Here is a 9,460-nt window from a genome sequence, read left to right on the forward strand (position 1 = left end):
TGTATTTAAAATCTATTATTAATTTTACAGTAATTAGTACTTATTATTTCAATGTAATTAGAAAATTTAAATTATTAATGCAAGTTTTGGGAGATTTTTTTTTCCAAACTATCTTACTTTTATATATATATAAAGATATTATATATTATTATATAATATAAAGATAAAATTTTATTTAATAGACAATTTTCTTCGACTTAATTAATATTTTAAGTGTCTATTTATATTCTTCATAAATATTATTTATTTTTGATTGATGGATTAATTAAATATTTAATATTCACATAATAATGTATTGAAAAACTTATGATTAGCATTGAAAAACTCATATAGTTAAAATTCATTATCAATTTTACAGTAATTAGTACTTATTATTTCAAAGTAATTGAAAATTTTAAATTATTAATGCAATTAGTACTAAATGAAAATTATTAATGTAAGTTTTGAGGTGAATTTTTTTTTCAGACTATCCTACTTTTATATGTATAAAGATATTATATATTATTATATTATATAAAGATAAGATTTTATTTAATGAACAATTTTCAGTGACTTAGTTAATACTTTAAATGTCTATTCATAATTCTCATAAATAATATTTATTTTTGATTGATTGACGAATTAATTAAATATTTAATATTTATATAATAATGTATTGAAAAACTCACGATTAGCATTGAAAAACTCATGTATTTAAAATTTATTATTAATTTTACAATAATTAGTATTTATTATTTCAAAGCAATTGAAAATTTTAAATTATTAATGTAAATTATTAATGCAATAAGTACTAAATGTAAATTATTAATGCAAGTTTTGGATGAATTTTTTTTTCTAGACTATCCTACTTATATATATATAAAGATAAAGATATTAAAAACCATATGAATTATTATTAGATTGTGATATGATGACATCGTCTTATCGTAGTATTATAATTAGATCGTGATATGATGTACACTATTTATTATTTGATTTTGATTAAGTTTATGATTATTTTATTGCACAAGTATAAATTATATAGTAAATTATTTTTTTAAACTTTGAAATTAAAAAAAAATTAAAAATAAAGACTCAATCGAAAAAAACCAAACCAAATTAATAAATGTTACTGTTTAAATAAATGTTTAAATATATAATTGATTACAAGATATGGAATTACATATGTATTTTGGCTCTCATACTATTTGCTTCGTGTCTAAGCTTTTCTTCTATTAACATAATAATTATTGTTTAAATAAATATTTTTTAATATGTAAAAACTGGCTTCAATGATGTGACAAATTAATCATTTAACCATAAGTTATTTGATTACGAGAGTATTCATAGATTACATTAACGATGTTACCTACGATTTGTTTGTGTTGTGGATATTATTCAAGTAATGGATTAATTTATTTTGCATGACAAAGCTATTGAGGGGCTCACAGAGGAGTGTCAAAAAGACTAAAATATTCTTGTCCCAATTATAAATTTTTAAAAGTTGTCATTATTTGTCTACTACTCTCTCTTTTTTTATGGTCGTTGATGTAACTATCGATCATCGTTACCTTTGCCTTGTCGCCTTATTATCGTTGTCTCGCTGTCATCGCCTAGTCTTGTTGTCATCGTCTTACCATTTCGCCTCACCAACTACTTTTGAAAAGAGAGATCAATGGGCAAGAAGTGTCAGTTTTTGAAAATTTGTAATTGGGGTGAGGGTATTTTGATCTTTTTGATACCTCTCGATAAGTCCCTCAGTAACTTTGTCGGGCAAAATAACTTTAATTTAATTCTTTACTTTTTTAAGGCAAAATTTAAATAGAGATAGTGTTGGCGCATCTATATATATATTATAATAAAACAGCCGCCAAATCATTTTTCCGCCTATTTTCAATTTCTATTTTGATATTTTATTATATTTTGTTTATTTTTTTTCTTACTTGAAATAGAATTTTTGTAAATCATTAATTAAGTATAGATTTATGAAAAATATGTAGTTCTTGGAATCTGTAGATAATATTTTTTAGCTAAAAAATACTTGGAGAATGTGTAAGCATGGTATATGATGGGACAAGATATAATCTATATTATTAATTCTTAAATATTAATATAAAATTTTAATTAAAATAAATTAGAGAAAAATAAAACTGTTTTAAATCGAGAGAAATTTTGAGATATCAAGTATAATCATCGAATACCGACTGTCAAGTAAATTTTTTTTAAAAATAAATTTAATTTTTTATAATTTATCTCTCATTCTCTCTCAATAAAACCACCACTACTTATTCTAAAACCTTTAATTAGTTTCAAAATCATGTAAAAAAAGTACAAATCTTATATATGTTTATGTTATTACTTAATTTTAAAAAATAATTAGTTAGTAGGTTATGTTAAATTAGTTATTTAGGAAAAATTTAATTATTTTAAATAAGTAATTTAAGTTATTTTAACAAAATTAATATTTTTTATAGGCTATTTATATTTGTCATATTTCTTTTAAAAAATTTATTATGTTTTATATTTTTATTATTGACAACAAAAATATGTGAAGTTATATATGGATAATTAATTTTGAAATTTTGATTATTATCATTTATATAATTAATTGATTATTTAAATTATTTTTATTTTTTACATATAGTTTAATTATTATTTTTTTTATAATTTTAAATTTTAAATTTTATCTATAACTTAAATATTATAATTTTATTTTTTAACTTTATTTTTTTATTGCTTTCTTAAAAATTTGACATGTCTTGAATGTGGTAATTGATTGTCAAGAGGAATATGTAAAGTATGTGTGGATAATCAATTTCAAAAATTTATTATTGTCATTTATACAATTAATTAATTATTTAAATTATTTTTATTTTATATATAGTTTAATTAATTTAAATTTATTTTTTAAAATTTTAAATGTTATAATTTTATTTTTTTAACTTTATTTTTTTATTACTTCCTTAAAAATTTGACTGTCTTAAATGTGGTAATTGATTGGTAGGAGAAATTTGTGAAGTCATGTATGGATAATCAATTTCAAAAATTTGATTATTATAATTTATATAATTAATTAATTATTTAAATTATCTTTATTTTATATATAGTTTAATTAATTTAATTTATTTTTTTTAAATTTTAAATGTTATAATTTTATATATAACTTAATTGATTATTATCATTTATTTAATTAGTTTAATCGTGCTTTTGGTTTTCAATCAATTAATTTTAATCGTATTTCTGGTTTGTTGTGAACAGATTTTGTGTAAAAACTTAATTTTTTGAAAATCATCATAGCATTAAGTTTTTCAGTTAATAGTAATTTTTTAACTTTATTTTTTTGTTACTTTCAAAATTTTTTGACCTATCTTAAATGTACTAATTAATTGTGAGGGAGAAGATGTGAAATCATGTATAGATAATCAATTTTGAAAATTTGATTATTATAATTTATATAATTAATTACCTATTTAAATTATTTTTACTTTATATATATCATTTAATTAATTTAAATTTATTTTTTTAAATAAGTCGTTTAAGTTATTTTGACAAAATTAATATTTTGTATAGGCTACTTATATTTATCATATGTTCTCATATTTCTTTTAAAAATTTTATTATGTTTTATATTTTTATTATTTGCAGGAGAAATATGCGAAGTCATATATGGATAATTAATTTTAAAAATTTAATTATTATCATTTATATAATTAATTGATTATTTAAATTATCTTTATTTTTTATTTATATAGTTTAATTAATTTAAAATTATTTTTTTTCTATAATTTTAAATGTTATAATTTTATATATAGCTTAAATATTATAATTTTATTTTTTAACTTTTTTTTTTGGTTAATTTCTTAAAAATTTGACTTGTCTTGAATGTGATAATTGATTGCCAGCATGTATAGATAATGTAATATTCTGAATTTTGGAGATAAATGATTATGGGGTATTTGGAGATTTAAAATAATAATAATAATAATATTATTATTATTATTATTGTTCGAGGAAATAAGAAATTAAGGGTAATTAATTATTTTATAATAAAATAATTAATAATTATTAAACTTTACTATGTGAAGTATGTATTATATGTTAAAACTAAATAAAATAATAACATAGCAATTGGGAAATTGGAGGTGGTAGCCGAGGATAAGCATGCATGAGAATATATTAATAGTATATGTGGTCCATATAAATGAGTATATTAGCAAGTAGAAGTTAAAAGGGAACAAAATTAAAATGAAAAGTTGCCGAATTGCAAATGTGCGTGTGTGTATATATATATATATATATATATATAACAACAGGCTGCTGGAATTTTCCAGCAAGGAGGCGCCACTTGGGGCGCTGTTTCACGCAAGAGAGATGGCAGCCTTGGCTGCAACGTGGCCGCTTCTCGGCCCAACTTTTTTTGTGGCCTTAATGCCACTTAATTGGGTTATAAATTGGTTGTCTTGGGCAGCAAGCAGCGGCCATTAAAGGCTTAATTGGAAGATGCTATGAGGAGGAAGAAAGGAGATGCTCGGCAGCGAGAAAATGGAAGGAAAGTGAGGGAATTAAAGGGTTTTTGAAGTTATTTGGTGTTTAAAATTTTTAGGTAAGTGGGTAAAATTAATATTAGTATTATATGTTCAAATTACAGCTTTTATATGGTTAAATTATGAATTTTATGCGATTAGATTTAATTAAATTGAGCTACTATGTTATTGTTTCATATAGAACGTTTTACTTCGCAGCGGGAGTGTGAGAGAAACTAGGATCGGCTATTTACATGCAAGCTCGTAACCCTCTTCTCACGTTATTTATTTTTCGTGAAAGTTTTTGAGGTTTCTTGTACTCTAAACCCTCCCTCACCATGACTCGGTTTTACGCACAAATAATAATAATCCACGTAGTAACCATTTTATGACTTTTATTTTATTAATGAGTTTATTGTTAATGTGATAAGCTAAGTAAGAATGTCATGGCGTCTTTTATTTCGACCGTCACGGAGCTTCGTATCGCTCCGTTTTCCTTGGGAATGATGCCGAACCCGTTGGGATTAAGTACTTAGAGAAATTGGTTATGGTTAGAATTAGGAGAATGTGTTAAAGAGTCTATTATGTATATTGAGATGGTTTTATGTGAATGAAAAGTAATGAGAATGGTATTACGATGTTATGTACATGAAGAGTTATGAGTTATGGAGAAATGTTATGTAAAGTTAAGTTGGGAAGATATAAAGTCAATAATGTCAGTAAGTGTGTCTAAGGGTATGGGTACAAACCCACTGACTGTTGACTGTGGGTCGTGGCAGTTGATGGCTGAATGTATGGGCGTCAGTCATCGATTGTTACGATAAGCGCTAGACGGCTAGAAGAGCTGGTACTCCAGATTCTTGCCTTGGTTTGTGCATTTCATGATGTGTGTGCTACAAGGGGTTGGGTTGCATTCATGTGGGGACATGCATTGTGTGTGATGGGATGTATGAGCATTTGCATGACCTGGTTGGTCCAAGAGCCAATTTGGGTATCCTAGATGAGCATATGCATTTAGAGCATGTCGCATGTGTGAATTCTTATGTGTGGGCGTAGCAGAGCCTGATGCTTGGTTTATGGGGGCCTTGTCATCACGTTTATGTTACAGAAGCCCTTGTATTTCTTATGTGTTGCATTGCATGGTTCTAATGTTACTGTTATTCTGGACGGGAGTACCGTGCCAGGTGTCGGGAGTACCGACTCATGTGAGTTTCGGCTCGGCTTAGATATTAGCTCGGGGTTGGCCCGAGGGAAGACCAAGATCGCGGAAGTATATGATCATGTGATGTTTGACATGATGAACACATGAGAATATGATAAGAATCAGGAAAAGTATGTAACAAGTATCAGGAAAAGACAAATGTTGAATGTCAGGAAAAGCCGACCATGTCAGGAAAAGGCTGGTCTAAGAGAATGATGAAATGGTAGCCTATGTTAGGCTGCAGCAGGTTTGTATGCGGAACCTGGGCGCTAATGTGTGACTTATGTGGGCCCCTGGTTCCTTATGTGCAGTTAATTTTATGTTATGCATGTAGAAGTAAGGTACGTATAGCTCATGACATGACGTGATTGCATTGACATGAATTGCATGGGGTGTTATGGGATGAGTCATATCCTAAACCCTCAGCCTTTCTTTCTAGAGCTTGCTGAGTCTCGCGACTCATGTTTGTTTTACATCATTCCAGGTCAGCATATCTTGAGATCGCAGGTGCGTTCATCGGGGTTTGGGTCCAGACCGTCGAGTCGTGATAGCAAGTGCAGAGTTTTCCCAAAACTAGATCCTGGGTGTCATCGTGTCTTAATAAGGTTAATGTTTATGTTTTCAGAGTTTGTCGCATGTTATGTAAGCCCAGGTGGGGCCCAAGTGATGAATGGTTTGTAAAGATTATGACGAGATGTTATAATAAAGAAAAATTATGATTTCAAAAAGGGTTATGTGTGTGTTGTAGGTGCGTCATTGTTCGATATCATTTTTATAATGATCCTATCACAGATCCTCTATCCGCGGTAGGAGCTCCGGGAGGCGGGCCATTACAGATAATCAATATGTAAAGTCATGTCAATGTGAACAAATTTTGTCTAACAGCTTAGGGGCTGTTCTTTTTCCTGTTTTCGGGCCATTTTCTATTTTCAGTTTTTGAAAACACAGAAAATGCGTTCTCTTTGTTATTTTTCAAAACGCGTTTTCGAAAATAACTAAAAATTTTGTTAAGAAAACCCAAAACAACATTTTGTTGTTTTGGGCGTTTTCAGTGAAAATACACTGAAAACACAAAACAAATGGAAAACACGGAAACAGCCCCCCCGCACCCTCCCCGCGCTCACACGGACAGACCCACTGCCCCATTCTCTCTCTTTCCCCCCCTTTCTTCTCTCCATTCTCCTCTCATCTTCTGGCCATCGACAGCCATCGCCACCGCCGTCGACCTTCGACTCCACCGCCACAGCGACCAACGCCTCCTAATACCACCGCGACCAATACCGTAACCACCATCATCGACCTAGCCCCCCACAGCCACCACGACCAGCACCTCTCTCCACCATCGCGACCGCGACCAGCACCCCCTCCGCCATCGCGACCGCAACTAGCACCCCCCTCCGCCATCGCGACCGCGCCCCCACCCTCCTCCGCCACCGCGACCAACGCCCCCACAGCCACAACCATCGCGAATAACGCCCCTCCCCCCCCACACACAGAGTGAGAAAACCCTAGATGAAGAAGATGGTTGCGGCTCCTGATTTGATTTTTTTTGTTATTTAATTTTATTTATTTATTAAACTGAATATGTGATGTTTTGTTTGTATTAATTTTTTTAAATGATATTTCTAAGGTTATTGATTTTTTTATTTTATTTTATTTAAATTTTATTTTATAGTTTAAAGTATTTGAATCAAATTTATAATTTATTAATAAATATTTATTATTTATTTTATATTAAATTTATTAAATAAAATATCATTATAACAAAAAAAAATCGTTTTTAAAATTTCAAAGCAAACGCGTTTTCTAGTTTTCTGTTTTGAGAAATAATTTTTCAGAATGACAAAAAGAATGCATTTTCAAAAATTTCAAAACAGACACTCAAAACACAAAACTCAAAATGAATTCAAAACTCAAAACACAAAACTAAAACACAAAGAGAACACCACCTTAATTTTTTAGAAGTCGTCCTAACATTAAGTTTTTCAATTAATAGTTATTTTTTAATCTTTTTTTATTATTTTTTAAAATTTTTGACTTATCTTGAATGTGGTAATTAATTGTTAGGAAGAAAATGTGAAATCATGTATAGATAATCAATTTTGAAAATTTGATTATTATAATTTATATAATTAATTGATTATTTAAATTATCTTTATTATATATATAATTTAATTAATTTTTTTTTAATAATTTTATATATAACTTAAATGTTATAATTTTATTTTTTAACTTTTTTTTTGTTGATTTTTTAAAATTTGACATGTTTTGAATGTGATAATCAATTTTGAGATTTGATTATTATCATTTATGTAATTAATTATTTATTTAAAATATCTTTATTTTATATATAGTTTAATTAATTTAAATTTATTTTTTTATAATTTTAAATGTTATAATTTTATATATAACTAAATGTTATAATTTTATTTTTTAACATTATTTTTTTTGTTGCTTTCTTAAAATTTTGACCAATCTTAAATGTGGTAATTGATTGACATGAGTAATTAATATGTGAAGTCGTATATGGATAATCAACTTTGAAAATTTGATTATTATCATTTATATAATTAATTAATTATTTAAATTATCTTTATTTTATATATAGCTTAATTAATTTAAATTTATTTTTTTATAATTTTAAATGTTATAATTTTATATATAACTTAAATGTTATAATTTTATTTTTTAACTTTATTTGCAAACGTAATTAATCCTAATTTGATCTCTAAGTGCACGTGTATGCTAAAAGCAAGTCAGGTTAGTATAGTGTTTAAGGTTTGCAAGATGTTAAGAATGACTATGTGCTAAAACATGTTCTAACGTGTTATGCCAGTAAGAGTCTGATTTTTATTGAAATATTAAAAATACCAAAATTGAGGAGAAAAATGCGCTTAATCAATTTTCATAATTTAATGTTTATATTTGTAAAATAAGTTTGGAGGTTCCTAATTAATATGTATGATGTAAGTACTAATTAATGATATTATATTATAGATTTCTTCATCTAATGATGAGGTTACTACGTCGTTGAAGTCGAGTTGTGAGTTATAGATACATTGAAAAACTATGAAATGTGTTTTACCAAAAAGACTCTCCTTGGCAATTTGTTGACTAATGCAACTAAAAAGATTCAATCGATGATCAAGAAGGAAAATAACTGAAAAAAGTTTATTTGATTGGTTTCGGATTACAATTTTTTTTTTTTTTTTTTGTATTATAACCTATTCCTATAAAACTTTTGAGGTTGTTTTGTTAATTGCTACTGAATTTTATTTATTGACTTTTGTTATAATTTCTTATGCAAGGTAAACTTGGTTTGCTGATTTTTTATTTCTAAATATTTTGGTTGTTGCTGGATTTATATCTAGGCAATTTGTTTGATCTACATGTTTTTTGTTTTCTTTTATTATTTATTTTTTTTTTATTGTTCACACTTATGTATTTGCTCATTTTTTATGTTCTTTCACTTCTATTTATTTGTATATTTTTTTTAATCCACTAATTTATAGTGGGTGTCTAACATTCCTAAGTACATTTTTACCTGCATTTTTTTTTTCATTGCACAAATTATTCTTTTCAATGTATTGCTCAAGAATTTATCATAATTTAGCTATAGTTTAATAACATGCATACTATTGAAATAATAATGAACGAAAAACATCTTCAATCAAATAATTAATAAAACAGATCGAGAAATCATCATTTATACTGAGTAATCAACTACCTTATTACTAAGAATTCAGAATAAGACACG

At 26.8% G+C, this 9,460-nt stretch overlaps 1 protein-coding gene across 1 annotated transcript in view; it reads left to right on the forward strand.

Moving 5' to 3' along the window:
• The window catches only part of LOC127790185 (uncharacterized), a 53,695-nt gene that overhangs the window by 24,282 nt on the left and 19,953 nt on the right, over positions 1 to 9,460 (forward strand). The gene's annotated exons all lie outside the window — the stretch shown is intronic.

Source organism: Diospyros lotus, chromosome 14 (genome assembly GCF_014633365.1).
Source record: "Diospyros lotus cultivar Yz01 chromosome 14, ASM1463336v1, whole genome shotgun sequence".
Taxonomy (NCBI): Eukaryota; Viridiplantae; Streptophyta; class Magnoliopsida; order Ericales; family Ebenaceae; genus Diospyros; species Diospyros lotus.